Below are 19,014 nucleotides of genomic sequence, written 5' to 3' on the forward strand. Positions count from 1 at the left end.
GTGGGACAGTGCTGGCTCTGGCCCTTAGCGAGGCATGCACCAGCCTGACCTTTGTTCCAGTGGATCCACCTTCCTGGAAAATAGAGCCTGGTGTGCTAGCTGCCTCCTTGCCTGTCAGTGCCCAGTACCCTCAGTGCAGACTCTGCAGTCTTCAGCCTTCTCCAGCCAGAGGAACCCATCGCTTTCCTGGCTGTAGCCACCCCTGCTACAGGGGGAGGAGAGAATGGGTGTGTGCTGCTCTCCTCAGGGAACCCAGAACCGTCAGCCCCTCCGCCTCAGCAAGGAGGGAGCTTTGCTGGAGCTTCAAGTACGTGGCAGCTCCCTGCCATCCCATCGATGACCTCTTGAGGTCCCTTCCAGTCCTAGAATCTATCCTAGTCTGTCCCCCTCACCAGCAAATGCCTTGAGACTCTGCCAGTCTAAACCTTGCCTTGCACCCCAGTCCCCCAGAGATGTCTGCAGTGCCCAGTCCCTCTTACTGGGCACTCACAGAAACTGTTTGCTCCCTCCAAAGAGCCAGAGCCTGCACCTGCTTGTACACTCAGCTGAGGTCTCACCCTTGAATGCACAGTATTGAGAGGGTTTTGTAATGAAACTAGAAGTTGATAAATAAAGAATACAGATTGAAGTGATACTAGGCAGGAATAAGAGACAGAAAAGGATTACAAACAAAATAAAAAGACTATGCTTTCTCGTGCCTAAAACTTAATTTTAGCAAACTGGATCTTTGCCTAAACCAGTTTCTAGCTCTCAGCACCTGCTGCCCTTCAGGCCCAGAGGGTTCTGTTCCGAATGTGCCCTAAGTGGTAGATAGCTGAGGGGCTCTCTTCCTCCCTTTTTATAGTACAATGAACCTTTGAAATGTTTTCCAGTGATGTGTGACCCTACATAAAGATTTTCTCCTCTGCTGTGGATGCAGACACCATGCTGTCCCCTACTCCTCTTCTCCAGTTGGCTCAATTGTTTAGATGCAAATGTATTGCCATTGTCTCTGGTGTTACCCTGCTTAGTTTGCAGTGGAGCACAGGTAAACAGGCCAAACATTTCTTGTCTAAGGCCATCTTATGTATCCACTGCCTCCAAAACAGATTTTAAGAACATATTTCCAGCACCCACACATATGGAACTTGTTCTACACAACCTGCCATACATCACGCAAAGATACTTGTGACCAGTGTGTCACCAGTTTTTATCTGATACCTATAGGACATAGTTTAGCTAAATATTCTGGCAATTGGGTGTTGTGCACCCTTTGCCAGTTGAAATAAAGGGTCTCTTAGGGTCACACCTCCCCTCTCTTACTGTGCTGCAGGAGCATCTGCCGAATGGTTGTGGGTCAGAACCTTAATGTGCACAACTTCTATGGCATATGCTTGGGATGTTGTGCTCCACCCAGCAGTTTGGAGCTGGCGCCTTTGGTTTTGTGTAACCACACCAGTGGAGAATAGTCAGTTAGAACCTGGAATTTTGTGTTAAGAGATAGGGCCTGAGTTGGTTAATTTCCCATAAAATAACATCTTTCTTTTCTGTGAGAGAGTAACTGATGTCCCCTGAACAGTTTCTTGCTCAAGAATACAAGGGGATGCTTTGTTGCTTTCCGCCGGCTTGCACTGATACTGCACTTAAACCACTGACTGGTTCAGCTGTGTAGAGTTCAAATGTTTTGTTAAAATTTGGACTGGCCAGAACAGGTTGTTCAGACACGACTTTCTTTAGCAAAATCCTCCTGACAGTCCTTGTCTATACAGCTTTGGTTTTGTTGTCTTGCACAAGCCCGCCGTGGTAAACACAATGTCACTCAACCCATGCACAAAATCATCAGTAATAGTTAATGAAGCCCATGAAAGGCTGGACCTGCTTTTTGGTCTAGGGCACAGGCCAGTTAACAGTAACTTCCACTTCCAAGGTAGCAGGAGAGAGTTGGCTGCCCTCGTCCCTATGTCCGAAATAAGGAACCCTTGCTGTTCCTATTTTACATGTACATGCCTTTACCATAAGGCCTGCATCTCTGAGTTTTGAAAATTCAGTCCCCAAGTGTTTGTTGTGAAGTGCAGGGGTTGCTGATGTTGCTAGATCAGTGATATAAGCTCCTGCAAAGTCTTGTAATCTGCTTAACACATAGTTGATTGACAAGTGGTCCCTGCAGTAAGTAATTAACTCAAAAAGTAACGTTTTAAACTCATGAAGTCCCATGTCTGTAATAAAGGCAGATTTCTTCTGTGCCTCATTGTCTAAAGCAGGGGCAGGCAAACTTTTTGGCCTGAGGGCTGCATCAGGTTTTGTAAATTATATGGAGGGCTGGTTAGGGGAGGGGGTCGTGGCCTGGCCCCCATCTCCTATCTGCCCCCCCGGGACCCCCACCCCATCCAACCACCCCTTCTCCCTGTCCCCTGACCCCCATCCAAACCCCCCTCCTTCCTGACTGTCCCCCCAGGACCCCTGCCCCCATTCTACCCCCTGTTCCCCCCCAACCGCACCAACCCCTATCCACACCTCTGCCCCCGACTACCACCCCGAACTCCCCTGCCCTCTATCCAATCCCCCCTGCTCCATGGCCCCTGACTGCGCTGCCTGGAGCACCAGGGGCCACACCACCGCCGCCACCACACAGCTCAGAGCACTGAGTCAGGCCAGGCTCTGCAGCTGCGCTGCCCCAGGAGCTCACAGCCCCGCCGGTGCCACCCAGAGCATTGCGCCAGCGGTGGAGCAAGTGAGCAATGCTTGCAGACTATTGCTGGACAGTGACAAGAGATGCTCCATTTAATGAATACAAGAGACAAGCCAAGAAGCGCCGAGTAGACACTGAATAGGACTAAACTATGTACATAATAGTTTTTTGCCTTTTGTTTCATAATAAATTTTATTTATATACCCCTTTTGCTGATTTTTAAAGTGTTACATAAACAGGACAGGTGAAATATTATCATGTAAAGCAACCATAAACACATGAAAAGACCTAGGTTTACAATTTATGATTAAAACTCTACTATCTACACAATATACATAGACATAAAATGTAAAAACTTAAATATCTTAAAAACAGTAGCCAATCAGTTGTTTTAATTGTCATATTTGAATTCAGCACATCAAAATACATAATAAATAGAACATTTTATCTCTGAAGCAGACGACTTCCCAAAAATTGTAGACCAGTGTTACATGCAGCCAGACACCAGGGCGGTTAGAAGACTACAGGAGGGCGCGGTGCGCAACAGAGAAGCTTTGAAAACCAGTTTCTTGACTGGCCAGGCTATGGTGTGAAACTTCTGTTTGTTTCTCCTTGATGACCCCCCCACTTGGTTCACTCTACTTCCCTGTAAGCTAACCATCCTCCCGTCCCCCCTTCGATCACCACTTGCAGATGCAATAAAGCCATTGTTGCTTCACATTCATGCATTCTTTATTAATTCATCACACAAATAGAGTGTTAACTGCCAAGATAGCCTGGGAGGGGTGGGAGAGGAGGGAAGGATAAGGTCACACTGCACTTTAAAACTTAAAATCTTTAAAACTTATTGAAGGCCAGCCTTCTATTACTTGGGCAATCCTCTGGGGTGGAGTGGCTGGGTGGCTGGAGACCCCCCCCCCCATGTTCTAGGGAGTCTGGGTGAGGAGGCTATGGAAATTGGGGAGGAGGGCGGTTGGTTACACAGGGGCTGTAGCAGTGGTCTGTGCTTCTGCTGCCTTTCCTGCAGCTCAGCCATACGCTGGAGCATATGAGTTTGATGGTCCAGCAGCCTGAGCATTGACTCCTGCCTTCTGTCAGCAAGCTGACACCACCTATCATCTTCAGCCCGCCACTTACTCTCTTCAGCCCGCCACCTCTCCTCGCGTTCATATTGTGCTTTCCTGCACTCTGACATTGTCTGCCTCCATGCATTCTGCTGTGCTCTGTCAGTGTGGGAGGACAGCATGAGCTCAGAGAACATTTCCTCCCGAGTGCATTTTTTTTGCCTTCTAATCTTCGCTAGCCTCTGGGAAGGAGAAACATGCAGCTGGTGGAGGAAAAAAAAGGGAGAGTGGTAGTTAAAAAGACACATTTTATAGAACAATGGCTACGCTCTTTCACAGTAAACCTTGCTGTTAACATTACATAGCACATGTGCTTTCGTTACAAGGTCGCATTTTGATGGCTTCAGCCCTCCCCCGACCACGTGGCTAACAGCAGGGAACATTTCTGTTCAGCCACAGGCAAACAGCCCATCAGGAACAGGCACCTCTGAATGTCCGCTTAATAAAACCATTCTATTTCAACCAGGTGACCATGAATGATATCACTCTCCTGAGGATAACACAGAGAGATAAAGAACGGATGTTGTTTGAATGCCAGCAAACACCAGGACCATATGCTGCCATGCTTTGTTCTGCAATGATTCCCAACTACATGCTGCTGGCCTGGTGTTGTAAAGTGTCCTACCATGGAGGATGGAATAAGGCTGCCCTCCCCAGAAACCTTTTGCAATGGCTTTGAGAGTACATCCAGGAGAGCTTTATGGAGATGTCCCTGAAGGATTTCCACTCCATCCCCAGACACGTTAACAGACTTTTCCAGTAGCTGTACTGGCCGCGAATGCCAGGGCAAATTAATCATTAACCATGCTTTCTTTTAAACCATGTCTAATATTTACAAAGGTACACTCACCAGAGGTCCCTTCTCTGCCTGGCGGGTCTGGGAGGGAGCCTTGGGTGGGTTCAGGGGTTACTGGCTTCAGGTCCAGGGCGAGAAATAGATCCTGGCTGTTGGGGAAACCAGTTTCTTCGCTTACTTGCTGTGAGCTATCTTCAACCTCCTCCTCCTCATCTTTCTCATCCCCAAAACCTGCTTCCGTGTTGCATCCTACTCCATTGATGGAGTCAAAGCACAGGGTTGGGGTACTGGTGGCTGCACCCCCTAGAATGGCATGCAGCTAATTATAGAAGCGGCATATTCGGGGCTCTGACCGGAGCGGCCGTTTGCCTCTCTGGTTTTTTGGTAGGCTTGCCTTAGGTCCTTAATTTTCACGTGGCACTGCTGCGGGTCCCTGTTATAGCCTCTGTCCTTCATGCCCTTGGAGACTTTTTCAAATGTTTTGGCATTTCCTTTACTGGAACGGAGTTCAGCTAGCATGGATTTGTCTCCCCATACAGCGATCAGATCCAGTTCCTCCTGTATGGTCCATGCTGGAGCTCTTTTGTGATTTTGGGACTCCATGGTCACCTGTGCTGATCAGCTCGCCACGCTGGCCAAACACGAAATGAAATTCAAAAGTTTGCAGGGCTTTTCCTATTTACCTGGCCAGTGCATCTGAGTTGAGAGTGCTGTCCAGAGCGGTCACAATGGAGCACTCTGGGATAGCTCCCGGAGGCCAATACTGTCCAATTGAGTCCACACTACCCCAAATTCGACCTGGCAAGGCCAATTTCAGTGCTAATCCCCTCGTTGGAGGTGGAGTAAAGAAATCAATTTAAAGAGCCCTTTAAATCGAAAAAAAGGGCTTCGTCGTGTGGACGGGTCCAGGGTTAAATCAAGGTAACACTGATAAATTCGACTTAAAATCGTTGTGTAGACCAGGCCTTAGAGAAACAAAGTAGGGGAGGTTTTAATTGTAAATAACTGTTGCACTCGAGAATAATAGGCAACAGGGCCATCCCTAGGGGGATGTGGGGCCCGGGGCAGAAGTGACAGATTTGTCTCTTCTGGGATCAACCGCGCTGGCCAATCGCACTGGCCTTCCATGGTGCTGCCGCCGACCCACTGCCAGACACCTGGGCTGCGGTGGCCCCAGCCCTTCCCTGAGACCCCCACCACCTCCTCCACTCCACACCACGTCCCATCCCCACTACTCGCTGCATTCCTCCTCCTTGGGACGGGGGAGTGAGGAGGGACGTGGAGAACCGACAACCAGTGGACGGAGCAGGCTCGGCTGGTTGCTGGGGCTGGCAGCTCAGTGCGGGGAATGTGGCCTTCAGGGGCAGAAGGAGCTGGTGCTAGGGGGATGGCGGCTCGGCCTGGCCCAACTCTGCCTGACTCAGCCCGGCAGGCACTCGGGGCACAGCGGCTCGGCATGGTGCTGGGGGAGGCTGATGGCTCGGCCCAGCCCAGCCCAGCTTGCCGCTGGGGCTGGCCCAGTGCTAGGGAAGGCCAGCGGCTCGGCCTTGCCTGGCGCTCAGGGAGGCCGGTGACTTGGCCCGACTCTGGCAGGGGGAGGGGGGCTCAGGGGTGGGGAGGCCAGCAGCTCAGCTTGGTGCTTGGATGGGGTGGGGTGGGTCGGGGGGGCCGGTGACAGAAGCTCAGCCCGATGTGGCTGGAGTGGGCGGGCCAGGACTCATCCGGTCGTGGGGCCCCCTCAGAGTCAGGGCTTCTCCTTTTACAGGGTGGGAGGGGCTTTTGGAGCTCCGGTGTGGGGGCGCAGAGCCTTGGGCAGAAGGGGCAGGGCCGGCAGGCTTGTCTTCCCAAAATGGAGGTTCACCCACCACCCATCAGGACAGGGCCCAGAGCAGTCACCCCGATTCGCCCTACGGCTCTGATAGGCTTTGTCTGGGAAATGTTGAAAGATATCAACCAGGGTAGAACTTTGGGATATTAAGAAAAATTACTTAGGCCTGGTCTACACTGGGGGGGGGGGGTGTCGAACTAAGGTACGCAACTTCAGCTACGCGAATAGCATAGCTGAAGTCGAACTACCTTAGTTCGAACTACTTACCCGTCCTCACGGCGCGGGATCGACGTCCGTGGTGGTGGAGTTCCGGAGTCGACGGGAGCGCGTTCGGAATTCAATATATCGCGTCTAGATGAGACGCGATATATCGAACTCCGAGAAGTCGATTGCTACCCGCCGATCCGGGCGGGTAGTATGGACGTACCCTTAGAAGGAGGATCCCAAATGATGGCAGGGGCAAGTAATGAAATACAATCCTGGAAATGAATCAAACTTAAAATGCCGCCGATAAGAAAAGGATTGAAGAAATCTGTTATACACCAGCGCCATCTACTGGATACCAATGGAAACGACAAAGAAATGAAAGAGCTAAAACCTAAGCACTCCCTTGGCACGTGTCCAATGGGAATCAGAGAGTGGCCCCCCCTCCAATGAGCCCTGAAACCAGGACATGTAAACTGAGGTCACCAGGTGCTTAGGAGAGTTGACTAAGCCCAACACAAGAAGCAGCAGAATCCTAAATGTGAGCGACTCCTGGAGCAGCTGTGTGGAAAGGACTCTCCCCAATCTCCGTGCCAAGCGGAAAAGTGGAGATTCCATCTCAAAGATTATATTTCCCCTTCTGTTCTTAATATCAATACTTGTGACTTATTTTGCTGAGTCTATGCTCCCTAGTGAGACCTCACTAGAGAGAAGTATAAAAATATCGCTCGAGCCTACAGGCGTCTCATCAGGAAGGCCAATGTAAAATTGGAGTTGCAGCTAGCAAGGGATGTGAAGGGTAACATGAAGGGTTTCTACAGGTATGTTAGCAACAAGAAGGTGGTCAGGGAAAGTGTGAGACCCTTACTGAATGGGGGAGGCAACCTAGTGACAGATGGTTTGGAAAAAGCTGAAGTACTCAATGCTTTTTTTGCCTTGGTCTTCTCAGAAAAGGTCAACTCCCAGACCGCTGCACTGGGCAACACAGTATGGGGAGGAGGTGAGCAGCCTTCATGGTGAAAGAACAGGTTAAGGACTATTTAGAAAAGCTGGATATGTACAAGTCCATGGGGCCAGATGCAATGCATCCGAGGGCGCTAAGAGAATTGGCTGATGTGATTGCAGAGTCATTGGACATTATCTTTGAAAACTCATGGCAATTGGGGGATGTCCTGGACGATTGGAAAAAGGCAAATATAGTGCCCATCTTTTAAAAAGGGAAGAAGAATAATTCAGGGAACTACACCTCAGTCCCTGGAAAAATCATGGAGCAGGTCCTCAAGGAATCCATTCTGCAGCACTTGTAGGAGAGGAAGGTGATCAGGAACAGTCAACATGAATTCACCAAGGGAAAGCATGCTTGACCAACCTGATTGCCTTCTATGATGAAATAACTGGCTCTGTGGATATGGAGGAAGCGGTGGATATGATATACCTTGACTTTAGCAAAGCTTTTGATACGGTCTCCCACAGTATTCTTGCCAGCAAGTTAAAGAAGTATGGATTGGATGAATGGCCTATCAGGTGGATAGAAAGCTGGCTAGATTGGCTGAACAGGTAGTGATCAACGGCTCGATGTCTAGTTGACAGCAGAGTGCCCCACAGGTCGGTCCTGGGGCTGATTTTGTTCAACATCTTCATCAATGATCTGGATGATGGGATGGATTGCACCCTCAGTAAGTTCGTGGATGACACGAAGCTGGGGGGAGAGGTAGATACGCTGGAGGGTAGGGATAGGGTCCAGAGTGACCTAGGCAAATTGGAGGATTGGGCCAAAAGAAATCTGATGAGGTTCAACAAGGACAAGTGCACTTAGGATGAAAGAATCCCATGCACTGCTACAGGCTGGGGACCGACTGGCTAAGCGGCAGTTCTGCAGTAAAGGACCTGGGGAGTGGACAAGAAGCTGGATATTAGTCAACTCTGCGCCCTTGTCGCCCTTGTAGAAGGCTAATGGCATATTGGGTTGCATTAGTAGGAGCATTGCCAGCAGATCAAGGTGTGAAGCAAGGAGATTCTTTTCCCCAAGAATCAGGCAGGCACAAACAATACTGAAGGGGTTTATTCACTGTACCAGGAAAACTGATAAACAGCTTCAAAAGTATAGTCCTACAGTGACCAATTAAATACATTTTTCTTATCATTTAATTTGTATTTATCTTGTACTTACAGAGACAAACATTGTTTCAGAGAGAGAGAGACCATGATAATGACAGGAGCAGAACATACACATAAAACTATTTTGATTATATCAATTATCTATGACCACCTTAAGGTGAAGGGGTGGAGTGGGGTGAGTGTTCACAGATATCCAGAGAGCTGTGGCAGGGGTTTGTACTGTTCTTTCTTACCGAAAGGTCGAGTTACTGGGCGAACATCTGACCATGTAAGTCTATCCAGTGTTTACAGCTGCCACTGTCCTTGGGCCTCTGGTATTTCTGCTTGTTAGTGTAAGGGGTCAGAATGAGCTCTACCCTGACATCTGGTGGTGAGCTGTGGAAAAGGACTTCAGGGGCTGATCTTGGTTGCATGGGCACTCCCATGGAGGGACGGCTTGCCCAAAGGGTCACTTTGGCTGCTGTGGGACCCCTAGTCCCTTTGTTATTGGAGCAGGAGTAATGAAGGGTTGTTATCCTGATTATGGAATCAAGGACAGTAGAACTGTACTGGGCATTTTATGAGAGGGACTCGCCCTCAACTAAGTAACACTCGCTCGGCAAGGGACATGGGTTCCAGAGCCCAGTGAACTGAGAGAGGCCTGGTATATGGTAGTGTAGGCCCCTTTGGAGGGCCCTAAACAGTACTTTGATGCCCTCCTCTCTCCACTATGTAATGACAGCGCTAATTTTGACTCCATTAGGAGTCTTGTTACATGCTGCAGAGTTGAAACCACTGATTCCTAGGTCTAAGCAGTAGACCTACTTTGGGCAAGTGGTTCTGAGTGTGCCAGCCCTGGGCCTCCCCTACTAACAGCTGAACTCACTAAAGAGCTAAAGTTACTGAGAGCTCTGTTAAGTGGGGGGCTGAAGACATATTGGTGAGCGGCTAGCAGGATGGCTAGCAGAGAGGAGCAGCTGGCGGTGAAAACTGTAGCAGAACCCTGCTGAGAGGTATGGCAATCGACCGTTGACCTGAGCAGTGGAGCATGTAAGCTGCCCTCCAGACCTCCCCCCACTTCCACCCAGTCTGGGAGGTAAACTCTGCAGGTGAACTTCTGAACTCTGGGGGCTGCACTGACCAAAGACAGAAACTGTGGGTGGGGGTGACTGTGGGGTTGCTGGACTTAAGGACACTGCCAAACTTACTTGGGGGTGAGGCTTTTGCTCATGGTTTGTGTTATGAATCCTGTTTTTTGGTGTTTCCCCAACATAATGCCACGTTTCCCTCCTTTATTAAAAGGATCTTGCTACACTCAGACTCCGTGCTTGCGAGAGGGGAAGTATTGCCTCTTAGAGGCACCCAGGGGGGTGGTATGTAATTGTCCCAGGTCACTGGGCGGGGGCTCGAGCTGGTTTTGCATTTGCGTTATTGAAATGGAACCCCTAGATACTGAACCAGGCCCTTGTTGCTGTCAACTCTGATGGGCAGAAGGGCTACATTAGTCACGTGGGTTTGTCTCAGCTGCTAACTGAATGTTTAACTCTTGCCTAAACGGAGGGCAGTGGTTATTCCCCTCTATTCAGCACTGGTGAGGCCACATAATAAAAGTAACAATTGGAGATATACCAATCTCCTAGAACTGGAAGGGACCTTGAAAGGTCTTTGAGTTCAGCCCCCTGCCTTCACTAGCAGGACCAATTTTTTGCCCAAAACCCCTAAGTGGCCTCCTCAAGGATTGAACTCACAACCCTGGGTTTAGCAGGCCAGTGCTCAAACCCCTGAGCTATCCCTCCCCCCAGCTGGAGTATTGCATCCAGTTTTGGGCCCCCCACTACAGAAAGTATGTGGACAAATTGGAGAGAGTTAAGCAGAAGGCAACAAAAATGATTAGGGGGGCTGGGGCACATGACTTACAAAGAGTGGCTGAGGCAACTGGGTTTATTTAGGAGAGAAAAGCGGGGATTTGATAGCAGCCTCCAACTACCTGAAGGGGGTTCCAAAGAGGATGGAGGTCAGCTATTCTCAGTGGTGGCAGATGACAGAACAAGGAACAATGGTCTCAAGTAGCAGTGGGGGAGGTCTAGGTTGGATATTAGGAAACACTGTTTCACTAGGAGGGTGGTGAAGCACTGGAAGGGGTTCCCTAGGGAGGAGGTGGAATCTCCATCCTTTGAGGTTTTTAAGGCCCAGCTTGACAAAGCCCTGGCTGGGATGATTTAGTTGGGGTTGGTCCTACTTTGAGCAGGGGGTTGGACTAGATACCTCCTGAGGGCTCTTCCAACCCTAATTGTCTATGATAGCCATATGTTAGATTTTAACTCCTTTATAAGTCCAAGCAAATTCACTTCAGAGAGGTTGAAATGAATTGTTTTAAGCTTTTAATATTCTAACCCTGTCCCCTTTGGACCAATGTAGTCAAAGAGAAGTAACCAACCTCTTCAAAGCACCTCAGGAAAGTGCACCTGGGCAGTGTGAGCAATGTGGGAGATACTAAAGAACTGAGAATTGATGATTGTAAGTAAACTCGCATTGTTCCCTGGTATAACTGCTGAACTGCAACTCTACTCTGGGAGCACTGCTTGTGGGACTGTATTATGTGTATAGCACATCCAGGCAATTGTGCCTACATTTAAGGTTGAACTGCTTATTATGTATTAATGTGGTTCTGGGTGCATTAATAAATTGTCGGCTGGTTAAGAATAGGTGAGCATCTGGATTTGAGAAATCCTGCTCAGGTTAAAAAGTTGACTGAAAAGATACTAGCATCCCACTAGTCAGCTAATGCTCCCTGGACTTTGTGCAAAGGGGCTCTCCTGTTGGAGTCTATTGGAGTCTGCAACAGGTGCCACGGGGAGGGGGGCACTTCCCAAATCTCCCCAGGTGTGGCCCTGGCAGTGGGTCCTCCTGGAGCCCTGTTCTGTGGGCAGCAGTGACTGGGGAAGGGGAGGGAGACAAGGAGACCTCACCCAGATGACCCTATTGAGTGAAAGGCCCTTCCTTTCTTGGGGCACTCTGTGCCTCAAAGCAGCACCCTGGAACCCCCATATTCACCATTGTCATATGATTATATGTTTCACACAAAGCATACCCTATAAGCTAGCTGCTGAAACCCATTGTTCTGTCCAAATGTGTATATCATTAGTATGTATCAAGTTATGAGATTGTGCTATATGGTTGTTCCTGAGAGATGCTGTAAGTTTGTTAGGGACATACAAAGAAGGTAAACTACTCCCAGGAGGGTGCTCCATGACCATTAATCAGCAGGGGAGTTGTAATCAAGGGATTTATAATTCAATGGCAGTTGAGCAAGCACCACACAATGGGGACTCCTCAACCCCACAAGACCACACCAGGGGGAGTGCTCAACCCAATGACTCAGTGAAGCCCACCAGGCCATGTCTGGGCAAGCGTCTTCTAGGCACATGGCTAAAGCTAAGGATATAAAATAGGTGACAGTGGCGGCATGCCTTGGACTCCTCCCCCACTTATGCTGGAAACAACTGGGACACTGAGAAGACAAAGATCATCTGAGAAGACTGGTCCAGGTTTCAGGGAGAAGTCTGTGTATTAAGGACTGTAACATCCAGTCGGGTGAAAACACTGCTTCATCTAAATCCTGCCTACTGTAATAAGGTTTAAAATGTAGGTTGTGCACTTTTTTTATTTTTACTGGAAACCAGCTGTCCTTATGCCTACCATTTATAATCACTTCAAAATCAATCTTTCTGTAGTTAATAATCCTGTTTTATATTTTACCTAAAACAGAGTGTTTTGCTTGAAGTGCTTGGGAAACCTCAGCTCAGCGACAAAAGCTGCTGCGTATCCTCTCCGCATTGAGGGAGGGGTGGACTGGATAATAAACTTACACTGGTCAGGCTCTGCCCGGGGCAGGACAGTACAGCTCAGGGGTGCAAGGCCGGGGAGCCAGGGGGAATTGGCTGATGCCTTTCACTGTGTGATTCATGAGAGGCTTTGGGTGCCTTCATGCAACCTAGCTGGGTGTAGGGCTCCACCTGCTGTGGTGCTGAGTGATAATAGCACCCGGAGGGGTTGCTGCCTGTCACTAGCAAAGCATCCTGAGAGACAGCCCAGGCTGGAGAGTGAAGGGGGCAGAGTGGCACCCTACTTCCAGCTTCTACCCCAGGGATCCCATCATGGGATCCCATCAGCCCTTATAGAGCAGAAGCTCTTTTCCCTCCCTGGGTGAGGCAGCTCCTATAAAGCAGGGGTCACCTTCCCTTCCCAGGATGTAGGTGTCTCTTTTCTCACCATAGCTGTGCCCCCCCCCCCGACCAGAGAACCCTCTGTCTCTGCAGCGCCCCACACTGGCTTTCTCCCCATCCCCCCAGAGGGGCAGGCGATGGGCAAGGGGCACCAAGGGGCTGCCCTAGGGCCTGGAGACTGAAGTGCACAGAGCTGGTCCTTGGGCCTAGGCTGGGGAGTTACATACAGAGGGGGCACATCTGGAGCATGGGTTGGAGGCTGGTACCAAAGCTAGTTCCCCAAGGCTGGAGATGGCCACCCAGCAGGGAGGAGCTGCCATCTCTGGGCTCCACTCCCAAGCTGTGCTAGGGTGGGAGGTGCCAGGCACCACGAAGGTGGAGAGGCTGGATGGAGTCAGCCCTGACCTGGGGAACAAAGTAGATCAAGCAGAGAAAGGCCCTGTCATGAACATACAGCTCAGGGTAGCATAAAATCCTCCTTTACCTGTAAAGGGTTATGAAGCTCAAATAACCAGTTGGCACCTGACCAAAAGGACCAATAACGGGAGATGATACTTTCAAATCTGTGGGGGAAGGTTTTTGCTTTGAGCTCCATGTTGCTGTTCTCTCAAAGACAAAGAAAAAAAAAAAAAAAAGAAGATCAAGAAAGTAATCCAGCTCCTACTGAAATGATGCATCTAATATTACAGGAATAGTAAGTAATAGCAATGAAATGCATTAGATTATCTTTTGTTTTAGCTTGTGAATTTTCCCTATGCTAAAAGGGAGGTTTATTCCTGGGTTGTTGTTTTTTGTAACTTTAAAGTTTTGCCTAGAGGGGAATCCTCTGTCTTTTAAGTCTTACTACCCTGGGCTTGGAGCAGTCCCTTGGAAGTCAGATGGCCTTCGTCCATGTGCTCAAGCCAAGCTGACCAATCGCCCTTCCTTGCTCTGCTCCATGGCTTCACCCTGTGTGGTAGGTTCCTGGCTGCCCCGGGGGCCATGTCTGGGAACACAGGGGGCCAGGCCAGGAGCTCGCAGTTCTGTGCTCATGACATGCCATGTAGACCTCTGCTCTAACCCCCTCACAGCTAGCTGGGAGAAGCAAGCATTGCTCCCAGCTGTCTGAGGCTCAATGGATTGGAGCTCCCCAGAGTCACATGGCAGCACCATCCCTGGAGCTTAGCCCCTGGGGACAAGATGCTCTGTCATGCTTTCCCCGGCCAGGGGTCCCAGAAAGGCCCCATCACCGGGGAGCTGAAAAGGCTGGCTCCCTTTTTGTAGCAAGCTCTTGAGTATTTAAAAGGCCCTGGTTCCTCACCTCATTTCTCACCTGCCTGTGGATCCGTGGCAGGTGATGGCAGCGGTGGAATGGTTACCAAATGAACCCAGCAGACAGTTGGTTGCAGAAGGCAACAGAGGCATCTTGCCATAAGGGGCCTACTAGAGGGAATAATGAAGAAATGACGTAGAACCATCGCAGACCTGCGTGGAGAGAAGGTGGAGGATTGAGAGGCTCATCATGGCACAGCTGGAGAAGGATGATCAGTCTAAGCAGCAGGTTCCAGACTCAAACGGGGCTAGAAGGGGGTGCGGGAACAGCAGAGGGAGCAGCTGGAGTTGGCAGCAGGGCATCCACAAGATCCAGCTATCCATCCAGAAGGGTGTCTTCATGACCTGGTTCCCTGTCCAGAGATCTGAAGTGGATGGAGATGGAGCTGAGGGCAAAGGAGCCACAGCTGGAACAGCAAAGGCTAGAGGACCGCGAGAGGCAGCAAAAGCACGAGGCAGAAGAAGCAGGAGAAGCAGCGTAACCATGAATGGGAGATGGAGGAGCAAGAGGACTCACCAAGGGGTAAGTGGGGAAAGACTCTGAGATGCCAATCCTGCAGGGAACCTAGGCTCCAAATCATTGCCCCAGGTTAAGGAGGGAGGGGATATAGATGCCTGCTTCACTGCCTTTGAGAAGGCTTGCAACCTGTGGATCAGCACTGCTGTCTTACCACCCCACTCAGTCCCAAAGCTAGAGAACCATACAGCCAGATGGAAGGTGTGGAGACTGGAGATTATCAACTGTTCATAAGAGCTTTGCTGCTTAAGTTTGAACTGATGCCTGACACGTATAGGAAAAGATTTTGGGGTCTGCAAAACACCCTGGGGCTGACCTACATGGAAGTCACCACACGGATGGGAGACTATCTTCGCAAATTGGGTAAGGGTGCAGGGGTCACTATGCTGGATAATTTGTACAACCTGGGTGGGTTGGAGCAGCTGTGTGAGATCCATTCAGCAAGGGAAGGAACATGGTGAGTGGGGGGCAGGGGGGAGAGAGGAGAGGGCAAGGTGGCATTGAAAAAGAGGAAGCCGTGGCAGGGCACAGAAGTCCAGAGATTGGGGTGGAGGCAGAAGGTAGTAATCTTGGTTGAAGAGGTAGGTGGAATAAGCTTCCAACAGCCCCCTCTCCCTCCCCTGCAGGAGTGCCAAGACTGGAACAAATGCTTCAGAAATAGTCTCAGCACATCTGCATGCTCCAATTTCTTCCTTCTGAAAAATGCAGCCTCCTTCCTCTGCACACCCAGCGCTCTCATGATAATATGATTAATGAGCAGAGCTTCCCTGGCTGCAAGGTAGACTCTACACAGCAGGAGGCCAAGCCTCTTATAATGTAACTGAGGTTCACAACTCTACCCCAGGCAAATGATGAGTTCAACTCTCTGCTTCCTGCTCCCATCATTACTGATGCCCAGAAAGTTAGGAAAGAGTAGATCCCTGGGGCTTTCACTTAGTTATAGCTGGACTTCTTCTGACTATGAAAGGACACTCTGGGAGAAGCCAGCTCAGTGGCACAGTGGGTCCATGACTCCCTGAGAGTATCATCACCCCACACAGCCAGAGAGATGAGACAGGATGGAATTGGGAAGCTCACAGCTGCTTTGCTGGGATCCCAGTCTTTCCCTTCATTCACTGATGTTGTGAGGAATGGGTTAAAGCCTCTACTTGTGCAGGGGCCTCTCGGGAGCTACATTTCCTCAGAGCCCTGGGGACCTGAGACACTCAGCTTGTTCTTTTGTTCCATCTGGGAAACAACAGGAACTGCCTGCAGGAGAGAAAACAAGATGTCAATCATTTCTTAAGAAAGAAATGTATGTTGGCCTGGCAGCCAGAACACCTGCGATCAGTTTCTGACTCTCAGATTTCCTGTGCGACCTTATGTAAATCAATTTCTTAATAATCGGGTGTGTGATGAAGTGGGGATTTTCCCTTGTTATGTTGTATGTGAATCTTATGTTTTTCATGAATGCTGTGTGTGCCTCAGTTTCCCTGTGTATTGCACCAATGTCTAGGTGGTGAGAATAAGCATGTGAGACTTTTGTGAGGGTTATTCCAACTGCCTGCACGTTTGCTGTGGCCACCCCTACATAACCTGAGACCCAGGATGGGGGACACGATTAGGTCAGAGGAGGAGCAACAGGCAGGGCAGGGGTGAGGCAGTTGGAAGCAAGTCAGTCTCAGCTGGCTTGGGGCTCCGGGCTCCCCTCCCACCCTCGATGGACTTGATTGAAAGTCACCAATTTCTGTGCTAACAAGTTCTGCATTATACTGTGTTCCTGTTGACTGATAAACCTTCTGTTTCACCGGCTGGCTGAGAGTCACTGCAGAGTTGGGGTGCAGGGCCCTCTGGCTTCCCCAGGAGCCCTGCCTGGGTGGACTCGCTGTGGGAAGCGCACGGTGGGCAGGGGATGCTGAATGCTCTGAGGTCAGACCCAGGAAGGTCGAAGCTGTGTGAGCTTCTTGCCCTGGAGACAGTCTGCTCAGAGAGAGGAGGCTCCCCGAGAGACTTGACTGGCTTCATAAGGAGTAGTTCCAGAGCATCGCCCCAGTGACTCTGTGACAGGGTGTGAACGTGCACTCTGAGGAAGTATGATTAGCCCCACTGACATGGGAAGGACAGTCTCCCGCACAGATTATGGGGAGAACGGACACTGACCAAAGGAGCCAGGCAAGAGCCTTGAGTTTAAGTTGACCCAGCCAGCCCCGAGAGTAAACAGCAGCTAATACCCGAGCCTTCCCCAGCAAGCCAACATTCCTGTAATTCTCCTACACGACATCCCGGTACAGCTCCCTCTGCGACTCATCCAGCAGAATCCACTCTGCTGGGGTGAAATACAAGGCCACCTCCTCAAATGTCACTGGTACCTGGAACAAGCGGCATCCCCGCACTTAGTACCTGCCACTGCTGGGTCTGCCAGCCCCCACACCTAGTCACAGACCAAGAACAGGGGCAGAGGTGTCATTAACTGATTCAACAGTGACAAAGACAGAAGCTGAAAACTGCCTTGGAGACAGACACCCCACTCACCTCCCATGTTCCTAACTGGGGCTGATGTTTCCTAGGCTGCGGATGGATTAACTGGAAATCCTCTGCCAGGGCCACAGCCTCCTCACCGCTCTCTGGGCCACCCTCCTGCACCCAGCTCTGCATTTCCTCAGGCAGGAGGGTCAGGAACTGCTCAAGAATCTGCATTTCCAACATCTGCTCCTTGGTGAGAGTCTCTGGCTCCAGCCAGCGACGGGAAAGTTCCCACAGGCGGCCGTAAATCTCCCATGGCCCCTCAGCCTCCTGGTAGCAGAAGCCCCTGAAGCGCTGGCGCTGCATCTCCGTGTTGTAGCGGCACAGGATGGTTCCCCTCACCTTGGCACCATCACCAGCCTCTCTGGCATCCCATGCTCACTGCTGCTCAGTCATGGTCTGTGACAGCACCAGCAAGCTTGGGAACTCTCCTGCCATCCTGCACTGCCCTGCCATGGGGCCTTTCTATGCTTGATTCACTTTGTTCCCCAGGTCAGGGCTGGCTCCATCCAGCCTCTCCAGCTTCACGGTGCCTGGCACCTCCCACCCTGGCACAGCTTGGGAGTGGAGCCCCGAGGCAGCAGCTCCTCCCTGCTGGGTGGCCATCTCCAGCCTTGGGGGACTGGCCTTGGTACCAGCCTCCGGCCCACGCTCCGTATGTAACTCCCCAGCCTGGGGCCAAAGGCCAGCTGTGCACCTTTCAGTCTCCAAGCCCTAGGGCAGCCCCTTGCCCAGCACCTGCCCCTCTGGGGGATGGGGAGAAGGCCCAGCGTGGGGTGCTGCAGAAACAAAGGCCCTGGGCTCAGCCAGCAGGTTCTCCTGTGCAGGGGCATGTCTACGGCAAGAGGAGCCAACAGATCAAAAAGCAAAATGGAGAGAGGCAGAAGACAAGAACCTTCAGCTATTCCCCTTTCCAGAGTCTGGTAACCCTGGCTCCCTGCCCATCCCCCACTTCCTCATGCCCTCCAGCCCCCTGCCCACAACCATCCTCTCCAGGCCCTTAACCGTCCCCTCCAGCCCCACAACCGTCCCCTCCAGCCCCCTGCAGCCCCTTAACCATCCCCTCCAGCCCCCTGCCCACAACCATCCCCTCAAACATCTCCTCCAGCCCCCTGCCCACAACCAGCCCCCTGCAGCCCCTTAACTGTCCCCTCCAGCCCCCTGCCCACAACTGTCCCCTCCAGCCCTTTAACGGTCCCCTCCAGCCCCCTGCCCACAATCATCCCCTCCAGCCCCTCAACCGTCCCCTCCAGCCCCCTCCCCACAATCATCCCCTCCAGCCCCTCAACCGTCCCCTCCAGCCCCTGCCCACAACTGTCCCCTCCAGCCCTTTAACGGTCCCCTCCAGCCCCCTGCCCACAACCGTCCCCTGCAGCCCCCTAACCATCTTCTCCAGGCTCTGCCCACAACCATCCCTCCAGCTCCCTAACCGCCCCCTCCATCCCCCTGCCCAGCCCCGCAATCGGCCCCGCTGCTCTCCGCGCTCCCCTGCCCGAGCACATGCAGGCTCCGCTCCGAGCGGGACCCAGCTACGTGTCCTCCCGCAGCTGCTACGGGAAGGGGCTGCCCACAGCAGAACCTACCCAGGGTGCTCCTGGGTTTAGACCCAAATGCCCCACCCATGGGCGGGGCCTTCAACCGGGCGTGGGGCGGGCCTTGTGAGAAGATGCAATTAGTGTTGTTGAGGGACAGGCTGACGGACAGGCCGCCTGGCCAATAGCTGCCACCTGCGTGTCAGAAC

Source organism: Mauremys reevesii, linkage group 24 (assembly GCF_016161935.1).
Source record: "Mauremys reevesii isolate NIE-2019 linkage group 24, ASM1616193v1, whole genome shotgun sequence".
Classification (NCBI taxonomy): domain Eukaryota; kingdom Metazoa; phylum Chordata; order Testudines; family Geoemydidae; genus Mauremys; species Mauremys reevesii.